At 37.0% G+C, this 16,204-nt stretch overlaps 2 long non-coding RNA genes across 9 annotated transcripts in view; both read left to right on the forward strand.

Moving 5' to 3' along the window:
- The window catches only part of LOC310903957, a 68,133-nt gene extending 65,722 nt beyond the window's left edge, over positions 1 to 2,411 (forward strand). For both annotated transcript variants that reach the window (XR_014587966.1, XR_014587967.1), the window contains exon 11: positions 2,335 to 2,411. This is a non-coding gene — a long non-coding RNA (uncharacterized lncRNA). The remainder of the gene's footprint in view (positions 1 to 2,334) is intronic.
- Positions 2,412 to 3,428: 1,017 nt separating this feature from the next.
- LOC310903956 overlaps positions 3,429 to 16,204 on the forward strand; it is a 34,915-nt gene continuing 22,139 nt past the window's right edge. For 5 of the 7 annotated variants that reach the window (XR_014587960.1, XR_014587961.1, XR_014587962.1 and 2 more), the window contains exons 1-5: positions 3,429 to 3,598; positions 4,303 to 4,407; positions 4,505 to 4,597; positions 10,879 to 11,032; positions 14,278 to 14,403. This is a non-coding gene — a long non-coding RNA (uncharacterized lncRNA). Of the gene's footprint in view, positions 3,599 to 4,302; positions 4,408 to 4,504; positions 4,598 to 4,700; positions 4,819 to 10,878; positions 11,033 to 14,277; positions 14,404 to 16,204 lie in introns of all 7 variants that reach the window. The other 2 variants (XR_014587959.1, XR_014587964.1) reach the window with 2 other exon arrangements.

Raw genomic sequence — 16,204 nt, forward strand, 5'->3', positions numbered from 1 at the left:
GTTGCTAAATGACAAATTTGTCAGAGATTTCTGTACAATTGAATCATCTTCTTGTACTCCAAATGCAACTTTCATTCATTAAATGCACTGACAGCACGCTGGTCTAAGTTATATATGTCCTTAAGAAAATAAGTCTTTTTCTTTTTAAAACTATGGATTATTTATCTGCTCTTTGTTATTTTGTCAAAGCTAGAACCTATCTGTGTTGATGGGAATTGGTCTAGCTCTTAAAAGTTTTTTGATTGTTATGCCTATTTTTAATTAAACATTCTCAAAGAAATTTTAAACCTAAATCTTCTGGGACTATATCAGGAAAAACACGTCACACCATATATGATTTCCTTCTCCTTCTTCCCATGTGCACACTTTTCCCCTGAGGGTAACTTGAATATGCTTTTATCTAGTTTTATCAGGCTGTTCTACAGCTGAGCACTCTGCAATATTGGATTCTAGATAAAATTATCTTTAAATAAGTCAAGTACTTGGCAACAGCACTCTTTCTAATATTTTTAGAAGCTGGTAGTAGTATGGGGCATGAACAGGTGAATATTATAAGAGACTTATAGTAGTTATAAGGAAAAATAAAAAATATATTTTTAAATATGTATTTTCGTTGTGGGTTGGCTTTTCCCCAGGTATTTGTATGATCAAACTGTCCCCTGAGAAATGCTTACTGTAAGAGGGAATTTCTACAAAAAGCCTGGTTATGACTGACCATTTGTGGAACTTACAGCATAGCTAAGAAACTCACTAAATACAGTAGTATTTAACCCCCCCCAAATTTTTAAGCTCATAATAACAGACAAAAATATATTTTAATATTATTAACACGTAACAGACCACAGAAATAGGGCAGATATTAAAACCCCTAGCCAGAAATCTGGCAAGTCTTCAATTAAAACAAGTGGAAACAAAAATCTGCCTCCATTCTTTGTATCTCAGCACCTGCTCTTATGACTATGGGAAAATAATAAATAAATTCAAATTTTGCAAACAGCCAATAAATCTTATATTAGCTACATGGGAACTATGATTCTGTTGAGACCTGAGTGAGCCAGAAAGAAAAAGCTTGAGAATTTTCTATAATTTCCCAACCCACTTATTTTCCAACTCTCCCAGAGTGTTTCAAAGCCTTTGAGAACATGAATAGCTCTTCCTGTTTTAGAGAATCATATTCATCCAGTTGAGAAAGGGAAATTTCCTGAATGTGATTATGTGGTTAGCCACAGCTGACCAAGGAAAATCACATGCAGGTTTTGGAGTACTGATGCAGGTTTGGAACACTGATGTTCAATAAGCAAAACACATTGGAGGGAGCAAATATTACATTAGCCCAAATAACAAATTTAAACAACTGAAGATGTGTTCATGAATATTTCATGAACTGAAGATGAAACTAAGTTTGACAAATTATTAATTTTCCATTTCTGATAATAAGCATTTTCATTTCATGTTTCATGTGATTTTATCCCTGAACTTTAATAATAAATTGTGTATTAAGAAATATTGGAGAATTAATTCATTCATAATGTATGAAGAAGGGAAAAAAAAATGACTTGCCTTTGAGTTTGGAAAATCATTTCTTATTTCTTTTAGTAGATAGTTCCTTAAAATCACCTATCCATGTCACTGTATCTGTGTGGAAATGAAATCTGTTACACTGCTGTAAATACAATATGTTGTTAGTGAAAAAAATATCTGAAACTTCATTACTTTTTAAAAAATGTATGATTCAAGTGTAGTCTTCTACACTGCTTTATGGAACAGGGCTAAGATCTCTTTGTTCCTCCTTACTGTAAAGTTCATTAAAATGTCAAGCATATATTAAGCATTGTTGCCCTTTTTGACCTTAACAATTTACTAATATTTGAACTATTGGCAGGATTGATCTCTGCTGAAAAACTGTTTGCTGAGAAATTGATTGCATGCTAATGATGTAACAGTCCTTATGGTATAAAATTTTCAGAAATTCTTGTTCTCTGAGCCTTTGTGGGAGTCAGAATACTCCAGATCTGATTAGCTGTATCTCATGGCGCTCAGGGTAACCTGTCACTACAGCTTCTCGAGATTGTATTGTAATTCCATCATCATTCTTTCCTTACTTTCCATAACTTCCTGTTGAAGTCCCCTCGGAGAGGGGAAATCCTGCTAATGCCCCATATCCTTCTGTGATACCACCAAATCCAAGACCCACAAGACATCAAACGTCGCTCTTCCTGCTTACATATGTGAAATTTAATACCCTCCTGACCATTTTTGTTTTGTGTACTCTGACTGCACGCTTTTCTCTTCAAATCCCAAGCTAAGTTTCTTCCTGTCTCTTTTCTTGTGCAGGCAATCTTTACTTCTTTCCTTCATCAAAAACTGAAAGGCAGTACCAGCTCCACCTGGCTATCAGCTATGTGGGAGGTAAGTCAGATACAATTGGACTACAAGGGGTGTGCTTCCAATGGCAGACTTTTGCACCTTCACGGAAAAAACTTACAAAACAATTATTTATATAAAGAGAAATACCTTCTACGGTGCTGCTTAAGAGTGTCTTAAAATAAAAGCTATACACTTGAGGGCAATGAAATAGTTGTTTTCATCTCAATTTTACTTTATGCTGTTCTTTGATCTAACATGAAAATCATTACAACTTATGAGATAAGGCAGCAGACAAGACCCTGGGGGATTCTTAGTTATGTAACAGTACATTCAATTCATTATTTTGTGACTCTCTTCCTCAAATAGCTTTCTGAGAGATCAAGTTAGTCAAAGCTACCATGGGTTTTTAGCTTTACTAAAATCTACCGTATTACATGCTCAGTGAATTTCCACAGCTTTTGTTTGAGTCACTGACAGCACCTGTCATTTGCCTTTTTATGTCTTGAAAGCTGCTGGTGGCAGCATAATCAAAGATGCTGAGTAAAAATATATGTCCAGAGCAGTGGCCCATAAAAGGCTCCATATATTTTAGCATAGACTGTATGTGTTGTAACCTATAGTGTATTTTTTCTTGTATGTATCAACATTTATTACACAATCAGGTATCTAGTCAAGTTAGTAATAGAGAAGTGCTGTTAAGGTAGAAAATGAAACTGAAACTTTCATTTTTTACTTGGAAAGGAGGAGGAAATGTTTGCTTAACCAGTTGAATATTATAGCTTAGGAAAAAAAAGGTCACCTTCTCTTCTGAGATGTTAGTAGCAAAATGCTGATGTTCCAGGGCTTATTACTTACTGCTCACTTCACAATGGTTATAAAAGTGCCAAGATTAAGGAACTAGTGTTTCCACTACAGCAGAAAATCCCATCTCTCCAGTATCACATTTGAATCCAGGAAAACAATTTTTACCTCTTCTACCTTCTGCCCCATAAAGAAAAATAAGTATCAATATTTTTGATTTTTTGAATAAAAAAGCTTGAAATTTCATTTCTAAACTACAAGCACCATACTTTGTAGATGAAATGCAGCTGAGGAGGGTCTGCAGACTGGTGAAGAAGTAAGTGTTGCTGCTGTGTAGAGAGAGCACCTTCTACATCTGTGAGGAAGCACTGGAGAAAGACCAGAAAATGTTAAAGTACGGGGCTGGGCCTTACCTGCTGCTCAGAGACAGGTAGTTACCTTTGGAACCAAACTTGTCTTTGGAGGGGAAGTATTCAGTGAATCATTGGACATGGCTGAAGCTGATGATTTTCCACACTGAGTGGTCACGAGCAGAAAATGCTGTATTTTAGAGTCAAAAAAGCATATTATTTTTCTGTAGTAATACTATAAAGTCACCTGTCATACATAGACCGTATCATGAAATACTTTAGTCTTCCCTTCTCTGAACGCAATATACTTTTGAGGAATGAATCTTTGGTAAAGTAATAGCCTAGCGTACTGCAGGCAAGAACATGCAGTTTTCTGTACATTAACTGTGAACAGCAGCCACTATTCATTAAATATGTTATATACTCTGAGGCTATGAATGCTTGTTTTTTTTCAGCACCAGTTGTCATTAGATCTTTGGACAGGAATATTCTTCAGATTTCTATAAACAAAGTAGATTTTGTGATCAGATTTTGCTAGCAGATTTATTCCTTCCATTCAAAGAATTATTTTTGTTTGGCTAAATGAAATGTTGAGAGGTGCACGTGCTATAAACCACAGCACAATCCAGTGGGAATGGCTTCTTGTTCCGTGACTTCTGTAACTCACCTGATCAAATTCCATAATAAGGATATAATTTTTGTGTTCTCATTCAAGACTTGGAATGTATTATGGGGTATTTTTTAATTACATGTCAAAAGATTTTTTTCTTTGTATGTTTTCAAGATTTCAGCTACATCAGAAGATGTGAACAGAGTGATAACTCTGATCCTCAGGACATCAGAAGAAAAAGCTGCTACCTCCTAGCAACAATACCTTCATATGCTTCAAGTCAGTAAACTTCTACGTGTTTGAAACCCAATCTGGATTGCCACCCACTGAGGTTCTGTATATTTTACTTACATGTTTATTGGCTTGGTTATTTCAGGGACAGAGAAAAAAGTAGCAGTATTCAGGGAATTCCTACACTCTGCCATTTGGGATACATAGTAATTCTGGGATGCAACGGATCATCTTAAAGGTATATAGAAAAGTATTTTTCAATGTATTGCATGCATTTTAATCTGTGAGAGTACAGGTAACTGTTCACAGGAGACTCATAATTTGCATTATTTTTTTCTAAGGGTTTCGGAAGGCATAAAAATTCCTTTTAAAGGCTTTCCCATAAAAGTCTAGCCTACTGGGAAGAGGAGGAAAAAAGGGGGTGGAATTTCTGCACATCTAAATGACAATCTTGGAAATGTAAGCTTTTGCCACTATAAGCAACAGTTTGTGAATCTTTTGTAACATTCATAAGGGACCATAGAATATTTCTAGGAAAGAAAAGTAGGTTAGACTAAGTTGTACAATATCCACAAAGGCTCTGAATGATGCAAGCACTTGCATTTTTCTAAACTGGCAGGAAATATAAGAATCACTTGACAGAATCAGTTGGAATAATCAGTAGGTTATAGTAAATCTAAGTAAAAACATGGCTAAGAGTTTTTAAAAAATAAAGGTTGTCCTTTCTTTAACACAGTCAGCACTATCCTTTATTCATATTTTCTTATATCTTTATTTCCCTTTATATAGAATGCAATTTGAGTTCAATGCTGTCCCTACATTTCGATTTCCTCAATTTTGGAGGTAGAAACCCTGTATGGACAAGGGTTAAATACTTCTAAGAATAAAAAATGGTGAAGTTAATATAAACTACTTCTGACAGTTCTACTTGAAAAATGTCAGTCTTTAAACGTATCTATTTACAAGTCTGGAATACTGTTGAACTTGAGGTCTTATTTCAGATATCCAGTAAGAGCATGCTAGACTCTTTTCTCTTTAAAAGTGAATTATTTCACTGATAGAATTTTAATTGTGTGGGAGCTACGACAAAAGCTCCCAGTGACTCCAGAGCTGTCATGGTGGCCAGTATGGTTCTTTCGCAGAACCTGGGCCATGGACAGGAACAAGTAGGAGGAGGCACCTGTGCTCAGTTACCTGTTGTTGTCCATCCTTTATAGCTTCAGGAGTAGATATATTTCCAGTTTGTGTTCATTTTGGAAAAAACTTTCATTAGGGATAGGGTGTGTTTCCAGTCCTGATGAATGATCCGCATGCATCTGAAGTTGGTTTAGAATACATTGCATTTCTAATGTCGTTGCTGTGTTTCAAATTGAAATGTCACAAATATGTTTTGGAGGAAGGTACTTTGCTTTTTTGGGGGGGTATTAGACATCATTACCTGTGCAATGGTTCTTAGGTTCCTCTGTGACTCCATTACACTGTTTGCTGAGGTGCATATGTTTTCCAATACCTAGTTTTGAGGAGTGATCAGAAACATAAATTTGCTTTGAGGTAGTGCTTATATTTCAGAAAAAAAATGAATAAGTAAAGACCTGTTCTCAACTTGCACTGGGAGTACAATTGTTTGAAGGGAAGAAAGGTTTAAAACACTGACCATATAAATACAGAAAAACAAGCTACAACAAGCTAAGTGAGCTTGTTGCAGCAAAGGGCAGTTCAGCCCACAGGAAACAGAAGCTGCCAGCTGGCCCCAGATTTCCCATGCTGACGAGCTGACCTGCACTTGTGCAAGCCATGAGACAGGTGTGAAGGTCCAGATTAGGGACAGTAACGTGCTGCAAAGACATCTATTCTTGCAGGAAGATTTCTCCAAGCATCCTTTGGAAGTAGGTTGCAGCTACTTTGCTGCATAGGGAGGTACCAAAAGATAATCATCAAACACTGCTTCTATCATCTGTTACTTCGGTTTCCTTCCTTGGAAGAAGCCATTAAGGCTAAAAGTTTTCCTGAAAAGTATTTCCTTAGCAGAATTTCTTTGAGTGACCAAGCACTCCCTTAGGTTAAAGGCTCCTTATTTAATCAAGTAATGCTCAAGTCAAAACAAACCCTAGAATAAGTCTTAGTACACTATGATCACCTTGCTGCTTTTTAATTTAGAAATAGCAGTAGCCTAGTTCAGCTTTATTTTATCCTTCTCCTATTATGTTATTGCAGTGCTGGAGATAAATCAGTCTTATGGAAGCATGCGTTGTATATTTCAAGGGATTGTGAACCAAAGGTTAGTCTAAGAGGGAGAAAACAAAATTTCATCCCTAGAACTGCCAGTATGAGGACTACGGCTCAAGGAAAAGAGTACTCAAATTACTAAAAGAAACTGTGAGTCCATGGTAGTAATTTCTTCACAGGCAGAATTAAAAAAAAACAACAGATCTCCTTGCAATGAGAGGCTGTAGTTATTTACACTGTCTGGGAAAGCTTCTACTTTCCCAGGTATTAGCCATCAGCAAGACCATTTTAAATGTGTCACCTTCTACCATATGTTCCCTCAGGAAAATAAAAATTTTTAAGCATAATACTTTAAAAAAAAAAAAAATTCATTGCTTAATTTGGCAGTTCGCAAAACATGGCATTTGTGAGAAGCTGGCACAACAATTGTCGAAGTGTCTATATCAATACAAGGATGTAAAACAAACTCCCTGGCAGCAGCATGCACAGCTGTGTGTGCCCACTCCCTCCTGCCTCTTCCTACCATGTAGTGCTTTTTTGGTCTGAACTGTTTTTTGATTGGAAGGGGGGATGTGAGATTGGAAATGTCTTATAAAAAAAGAAAAGACCTTTAAAATGCAGCTAATGCTTCTGCAAAACAATTCTTCACAAATTTGACAGTTGCTTAAAAAAAAAAAAAAACAACCTGCCACTTAGAAATGTGGTGCATGGACATGGGTGGAACAGCTAATACTAATTAAAGCATCTCTGCTGTGCTTCATATCAGCCTGTTTTGTTGCAGCTGGGATACTGAGCAGATCTTGGAGGTCATTTTTATTGTGGACAGCCTACTGCAAAATAAAAGTGTATGTTCTAGGTAATAGGGAGGCTTGCCTATCAAGGTAGGGATACTTTCTTGAAATAGCACTCTTTAGGAAGCTCAGACCCTCAATTCTTGCAAATTATGGTCAGTTTTCATAAGAGGGTCTCAAATTGCAAGGATTTTATTCAGCTTAAGAGTTTACCGATTTGCAGAGTGGGTTCACCTGGGCTCCTAAGGATATCATCACTGAGTTGCAGATCTTTAAAACAGAATAAATTAAAAGAAACAACTGAAATAAAATTAGGTTGCTTATGGCTGCACAAGCAGTTCATATGCATTCCAATGTTAACTATAATGTTTCTTTTAATATCATTTACTTGCATATTTTTTGGAGTATTATACAGCTTGAAAATTCTTAGCAAGCATTTGGAAACTATTATACATTATTACTTCCTTAAAAGCATACACTTAAATCAGGTCACCCAGCTGTTTAGCATCTGATAACAAGATTAAAGGGATTGATTGTACTCTGTAAGACTGCAAATACCTATTAATCTAGGAGACCTTGGAAGTTAATCAAAATGATATTTCTCTTCTGAATATGATATAAACAGTTGAAAATACATTTGTAATTTGCAATGGGTATTTTAGGCTCTAAGATACATTATTCTTTTTGAATATTAATCTTTTTAAGTGCTTACAGTAATTATTATAACTTTGCATAGTAGATAGTTAATACTCCAAGTTTCTGCAATTTAGTATATTGGAACTGTCCATATTTCCATTAATTCCATCAATCAAACTTAACTCTCTTCCCACCTCTAAGAAGTAATTATAATTATTTTTATGACCATATATATGCTAATGAAATAACTATTTCATGACATTTTAATTAATTCTCAAAATGCTTGTGGACTCAACACTGACATTGTCTCAGAAGGACTAGTGCAAAGAAAAAAAGTCAAATTATACTTGTGGCTAACAGGAATAATGCAGGAAATATTGCCAAATGCAATCAGAGCCATCTTATTTTGGTAAATTCCTTAGCTTCAATTTTTCCTTTGTGTAATTATGGAATTAAATGCTTTCAAGGTAGTTTAAATCTACACTTTGCAAAGATTTTTGTACACAGATACTTTAAAATCTTTATTTTTTTTATCTTTTCTCGTTCATTTGTTTCTCTCAAATTTGTCAGTGGGATGGCTCCCATTCCCTGTTTTCACTGTTAGAGGAAGCTATGAAAATGGCAGGACACTTTTATGTAAATAAAGACACGTTTTCTGCATTAAAACTGCAATTTGCAAAGGTATCTTAAGCTACTTTGGTGCCCAGAATAGAAACTGCCCATTGAATGTTAGAGCACACTGGAAGTCAATAAAGCAAAATGTGTTGAAAAATCAATTGGATATTCTTGAAAACAAAATGGGTGGGAGGAAAACTTCCAAATTTTTCATTCTGTTTGAAAATTCTGCTTTGTTTCATTCCTGAAAATTCCAGCCATAGGCATACGTTAGAATAGTGTTTGATATTATAGGATCTTCACTGACCATCTGGTATTATGGGAGTCATTATGGTGTTGTCATATGAGGTGATTTACTGAGGAATGGGGCTTTTGGAGAACTGCAGAGGGATGTTAGTGGAGAAAAATTATGCTTGCAGGTCTGAGGCCAGACAGAAAAGCCTGCACAGACTTCAGTGATTAGGCTGCAGGAGGTACTTTCCGTCATTTTGTAACTGACCCTCCCAAGTGGGCTGACTCTGAACCGCTCAGGGGATGGTCTGTAAAACCCCATATCCCTCGCTTCGATCGCTCTGTGTGACGGCCGCAGAGCTAGAGACTTCAGCCAGTCCTTTGCCTTAGGTCAGACTCTAACTCTTCAGATCTTTTGTTTCTCATCTAGGCCTGAGCTTCTATCTTCTACTCTGAATTCCTGCAGTCTCCCCCTGGCACATCAGTGTCTAAGGCACCAGAAAAATTTCTGTCTTAAACCCAGAGAAACTTCAGAGACTACAGCGGTTTGACAAATATTTACTTTCTAATGGCAAACAAGGTTGAACATTAAAGATGTGAATTATGTGCCAGTATTGGCACAAGGAGTTTTGAAGGGAAGAATCTTGCACAACTAACAATGTCATTTATTTTTCTACTCATCATTATCAGTTCTTTTGTCAGTGTGTGTTGTGTTCATTGGCCCTCTCCTGTCAAAAACAGTAGTAAGGGCAAATGCACTCAGTCCAGCTATTTCTGGAGCACTGCATTTCTTGTTCTCATGCGCAACAAACCTAAAAAATATTTCACATTTATATCATTTGGAGGAGACATAGATACAAATACATGCAGAGCTTTGCAGATGCTTATTCCTCTGGGGGTCAGATTCTGGCTTTGCAGTGGTGGCACTTGTGGCAGACTCCTTTGGGGTCACAGACATTGTGACTAGGCTGGATCCCAACTGTGCAAGCCTCATTCCTTCCCATGAAAATGTCTGCATAGTCAAGCATCTTTATTTCATCCTTTTTCAGCACGAATGACCCCTTCTGCAATTGCTTCAGCAGAAATAAGATCTTGCTGTTGCAGCTGCCTCAGAGGCAGTGACTGCTAGGCCAAAGGAGATATAATAGCTTCTTTATAGGATGAAATCTTTATATCTCCAGCAGACTCAGATATGTGCTTGTTTGCTTTCCTCATCTGTGTAATATGAGGTTTACATGAGCTATTTTTGGTGTCACCTCAATACAAGAAATATCAAGAGTTTGCCTTGTTTTCATCTGAGGATGACAGGCAGAAATGCTGCAGGTTGGAGCACATCTTGGTTACCTAAGTCTTTTCCTTCTCTTCTGCTTAAATTAATTTCTACTTTCCCCGTCCTTCCCTCATATGTTTTAACTGAAAGCAGTCGTTGAGATTTTTCTATGCGTAGCTTTCTGGATCAACGAAAGGATATTAGCAGCTCTTTGGAAATGCTGTTCACTTGCCTGATGAGTGAAATGAGTTTCATAGTACTGGATCCTGATCTTGCCTTTTTTTTGCCAGTAATTAGTTCTAATCTAATGAAATTCCTACAGGGATAATTATATTAGAAGAAGACCTGAAGTCTGTGCCCAAATATATACCATTACACCATATCATAGCTCTTTCTCTGAAGTATTCAGCACATGGTACTTCAGCCAAATTCTACAAAAAGTAAAAAGAAAAAAAAATCTTATCAGTGTTTTTATGGATTCTTATCTTACCAGGAATTTTATGGATTCTATACATCGGAACTTATGATTTTGAATTTAGCCACTTTAAGGTATTATGGCAATCATATCATATATATGTGTGTGTGTGTGTATATATATATATATATATTATGTACTCCCTAAGTTTTCTCTAATTATTTCCAAAAGTCATCGAGAAACTCAGTTGGATAACATTTGATTTTGAAATAGATACATTAAAGAAAGAGTAGTGGATGTGTTTTTTTATATTGTTGTTTGTTTTTTTTTTTAAGGCACGGGGCTTTGGAAGGCATAGTAGTCCTTTGCATTAGACTATAGAAGAACGTCCAATGCCGCTGTATGCCAACTTCACCATAGGATCAGGATGAAGATAACTTGTACGGAATTAATCAAGGCTCCATTGATAACTATTAAATATTCAAGCTTGTAAGATTTTTTTCTGGTTAATTTTCTCTGAGTGTATCAGTAATACTGAAGGTTTTGTGTTCTGTGGTTGGAGGAATGTGACTTTTAGAGTTAATGGGGTGAACACATTAATAATTTGGTCAAGATTCATTTTATATGGATGGTCTTTCAGTAAGGACAGGGGGAAGAACAGCGCTCACTTCATGTACTATTTGATTGATAATTGCAGAGAGTGGTTTGAAGTATTCCTCAAGCTCACTTGCAAGCTCAACTGTTTGAACACAAATGTTATTGTCAGTGCCAGTAGCACAGAAGCAAGTCTCTTACTCCCTTGTAGTGCAGACAATGCTAAAGCATGCCAGTGTGTGGTTAAGTAGGTTAAAATATAACTATTCTGTCTGTCTGCAGCTCTTTAAGTCTATACTCCAGCTGCATTCAGACTACCTGAGGGCGCTTTCAAAGAGCCTCAAGCACATCCATATCATGGGACTTCCCCACAGTGCTTGAGGTTTGCAGTCCCCTGAACAAGAACTGAAAACCACTGCTGATGTCCTGGACACCAGCTCTCCCCTAGTGCCTCTGCTCTCCTTTCCTGCTGAGGCTGTGAACACAGAACAAATGTCCTTAGATGCTGATGACTTGAAGCCATCTCAAAGTCATGCAAAGCACCAGCTGAGGGCGACTGGAAGTCTTTTATGGTACATGGAGCATCCAGGAATTTTCCTTGGTGGCACCACAAACAGAAGCAGTGTAAGCAAGGTGGTTTGTCCATGGTAATCCTAATCAAACTGTCTTCAATAGTAATGTCAGTGATTTCATTCTGATTTGTACAGTGTCTGTTTTCTATTTTTTTCTACTGCTAAAACATTCCACTTTTGTTTTTGTCTTTCAAGAACAAATAATGTTGTGAAGTTAAATTTTCAGTTTGAATCACAGTCAGGATAAACACCATTTTTTTCTGTAGTTCCCAATAATTGCTTCTCTTATTAGAACAAATTGAGAAAAAGGTTTTGCTAATTTTTAAATTGATGGATACATGAGTTTTTGATGATGGAAGTAGAGAAAAAAAATCAACATCGGCTTTTCAGGTAAACATTTTTCATGGGACTGCTTTTCTTAACACAGTTTATGTTTAAGCAGGAGACAGTATGCCCGTGTTTTGATCCAGAGCTGTGTCAAAGCTGCTCAGCACTGTGAGCCCCCATTGTAGACACACAGGTCAGACAAGTCCTATGTAATTATAGAAAGGTGGAAATGCTGGTGGAAAAGAAGTGTTCTGAGAAGCAGGCTTTGCTGTATCTCCCCTGCCAGAGATACAAATGAAGTGCAGCCATGACTGTTGCACCTCCTAAACTCAATGTTTTGTCTTCCTTCACTTCCTACTGCCCCTCTCCAGGGCAGTGACAGGGTGGCTATGGCAATGCAGACTGGACGTTGGGTCCGTGGCAAATTTAAGACCAATGGCCTCAAAAAACAAACTTTTTTTTTTGTATACTGATCTAAAATATAATATATTCAAAAATCATTTCTTTCTTGAAAAACATCTTATCTTAAAAATGTAAATGAATGTTTTAATGGAAGGAAATAAGTTACTTCTAATGTACCATATGAAATCCTGCTTCCTGAAAATGAAACTGCATATTGATGTGATTGAGACTTTGAAAAAAAAACAAACAAAACAGTGATATACAGACAGATGATATTTAATGGATTTGAATAGAAGGTAAGTTTACATCTTGTAGAATTATGTAAATTTCTGTCTAAATTCTATACTGCTGTGTAGTATACAAAGTAGCATATGAAAATCTACTAGAAAGCGCAAAGATTAAGCATGTACAATAAATAATATTAACGTGATAGAGTAACTGATGCTGAAACTGCAGGGATATGTGCACAGTATTATAATTAAATTTCTGAAATTTGCAATGCAGGTGGTAAATGCTGTCATTGGACTCAGCATGCTACAGAAAGCTGCTAAAATTCATAGACATAACTGTTTATAATTAGAAAACTCTGCCCATCTAAATCTAATCATGTGTTCAAAACTTTGGGCACTAACTGTAGATCAAACTGTTAAATAGTAAAACTGAAGTGTTGCTCTACAAGGTGTCTCAGAGCTTGATTTCCTTTAAGCCAGCCCTCACTGTACTGTGCTATATTAGAAATGTGAGTTTAAATTTCAGTTCAGAATTGAATGTTCTAGTGGAAACGCTATTAGGTATACATGTCTGTGTGTCAGTTCCCCCTTTTCCAACCGCCTCATCCCATGATTTTACAACTGCAATCCGATGCAAGAGATTAAGTCGAATTAATAATTGTTTCCAGAGCTGAATTTTAGGGTAGAATGAGGTTACTCTTGATTTTGTTCCTATGACCTGATCCTGCAGTCCCAATGCAAGAAGAAACATTTATGTTTGAACTTGTGCCAAACCTCACTACTAAAATGCTTTTCTTTCTGCTTGCCTCCTCTTTTCCTCTGTAACATTAGGGAAAAAGATAAAATATTTTTACCTTGCCAACATGTGGTTTTCCTCTTTTTCATAACGCAAAACAAACAAACAAAAAAAATGTTGCTTAAATTCCTTCAAATGGGAAGGATTATTTTTATTTAGAAGGCTTTTAAAAAATATATTTTCTTGACTACGTATAAATCTTTATCATTCCAAAACTCCAATACAATCAAATAAGAACATTTGAAACAGTTCAAGGGAAAAAAAATGGCTCTCCAGCAACCTCAGTAGCTTTAACGATCTGGTAAAAGACCAAACAAACAGATATAATTATCATAAAAAAGCTATTACATAGCTCATCCCATCTGATTTGTTTATGGGATAAAAATTGAAGTACTTAAAATCATCAGAGGTTTTCTCTGCCTTCAGATGCTACCCTTTCCCACTGAGCTCATTGCAGCCATTAAGGCTCTTGCCCTGAGAAGGTCTCGGGTAATGAAATCCATACTTCTCTCTTACTGGAGCAAATTGGCTTAGTTCACTGATTTACTGTCTGAGCTGTACTGTCCGATGACACCAGTATTTGAGTATGCATCTGCGTTTCAGGTATATGTCTGACTCTCGCAGTTCCTCACTGTAATGTCCAAGTCCCTTAAAGCCTGTGGTGATAAAGTATTCTGGACTTTGTATGGGAATAATGTAGTTTCTGGTCCTTTCCCCCTTTTCAATGTAAACAATAGACCTAGGTGAAGAAAAAAAAAAAGGGCAGCTTGTGAGTTTCTAGAGTTTTGTAACATATTTTCTGTTTTCTTTTAGGTCCATCATTAAATCTGAACCAGATTAGATCTGAATTTGTTCTTCAGCTGGGCACAGCAACCCAGAGAGACATCATGGTTACCGAGGGTCACTGATGCTTGAAGATCTCTTCAAACAAGAACAAAGGTATTCATCTGTAGGTCTCCAATCACCTCTGGATCCAACCCTAGAGAGCAGGGAGCAGGGCTAGGTATGGGCACCGTACTGCAAGGGGTCTTGGCTGGCCCACCAGCAAGTGGCAGCAGGGGACACTGCTCTTCAAAGTAAGGTTTTGTTTTGATAGCCTGTGCTGCCATGTGTATCACTATTAAGGCTCTTCCCTTAACTGCGGCCTGTAAGCATTTTTGTACTACTGAAAAGTAGCTCTTAAAATATATACTTGAGTACTAATTGGTGTTTCCACTCAATTTCCCTTTCTCTAGTATGTACATTTTAAGTATGTAACAAAATGTGCTTGTGGGGTAGACTTGACTTACGATGACTAGACATTTATTTCTGTTTTAATTATTTTGGTAACTTTTGAGGTGATTTTTTTTAAATTTTATTTTTGTTTTTATAAGCATTTGGCAAGACTTTAAGGCAAATAACTTTGTACTCGGTCTTTATTCATGCTGCATGTATGCTGCCTCAGACAGGTGCTTTCGTACGGTCTTAAGAACAGGTTTCTTTCTGCTGGAGTGATTGATCTGGCCAATAAATAAATTCCAACATAAAATTCACTAGGAGCAATTGATATGTCACGGAGCAGTGAACTAAAGGTTGAGATTATTTTCTTGCTTGTATTTCTCCCACTAATCCTAGTTTTAACCATTCCTTACCCCCCCCCCCCCCCCCCCCCCAAGACTGCACTTCATTTCAATCTGTGTGCGCGCTCAGGCTGGGGTTGAATGACCCTAACAAAGCAAAGAGGGAAGAAAAGCCAGGCAGTGGCAGCCCCTGTAATCCTGAAGGGCCTGGTGGTTTTTACTGCCCCAGGTGGAATTCTGGCATAAATAAAAATCCTGTATTTTGTGCACCCTGTCTGCAGCCTTTTTGCAGAATTTATTGTGAAGCAAACCCTAGGAGGGTGCACTAATGAAGTAGCATTTGCTGCTACTAAATTTAGTAAAAAATCAACAATCTCTGCATTGCATCAGTGAATTAAAGACAGAATACTCAAGAAAAATAGGAACTGCTCCTGTAAGTGAGAGCGTATGGCATGTATATTGGTTTAATATATGTAAAACGTTATAAGTAAATATAATGCGGAATTGTCAGTTTGTGAGACAAATAAATGGTCTCAGTTACCTGAGATCCTACATACCTGCCCAAGGAGACTGACACACACTTGCTCAAAGACACTGTAGAAGACCATAATGGTGAGGAACCCATAGCTCCCTTCCATAAACAGTTTTAAGGGAAAAAGAATCTTGGAGAGTTGATGAATGGAAACCCTAATATTGGCCACGACAACTAATGGTTGTAAACCTCAGAATTTATTGTTTCATATATGAAAAGGGAAACTGTTTTTGATAATGTGATTTTAAAAAAACACATCTCCTTGGTGAGATTGAATCCCTTTTTCTCTGTGATATTTCTGTTACAAATTACTTTGAAATTTGACTGCCATAGACAATTGCAATTTGATAGTCTGAGGCCCTGGACATCTACCTGTTTCTCCCATGCTGTAAAACCAAGGATGGAGCTTTTGCATTACTCAGGTGACATGCATGGCCAGATCTCCACCTTTGAGTACCCAAATATGTGCTATAGACAAGCTGAGTTTTGAAGGCCCGTTTTCTTTTTCTCTGTCCCCATTCCTTTGTGTCTCTGCTCTCCTGAAAAGCAGTGTCCTTTTCTCCTTTTAGTAAGTTTAAGCAGAAATAAGTAAAGAAAGAAAGTGAAGCAGAATGAGGAAAATGTATGGGGGGCAGCTCTGCAGGGGGAT

The sequence above is a fragment of the Anser anser genome, assembly GCF_964211835.1.
Source record: "Anser anser genome assembly, chromosome: 9".
NCBI classification, from domain to species: domain Eukaryota; kingdom Metazoa; phylum Chordata; class Aves; order Anseriformes; family Anatidae; genus Anser; species Anser anser.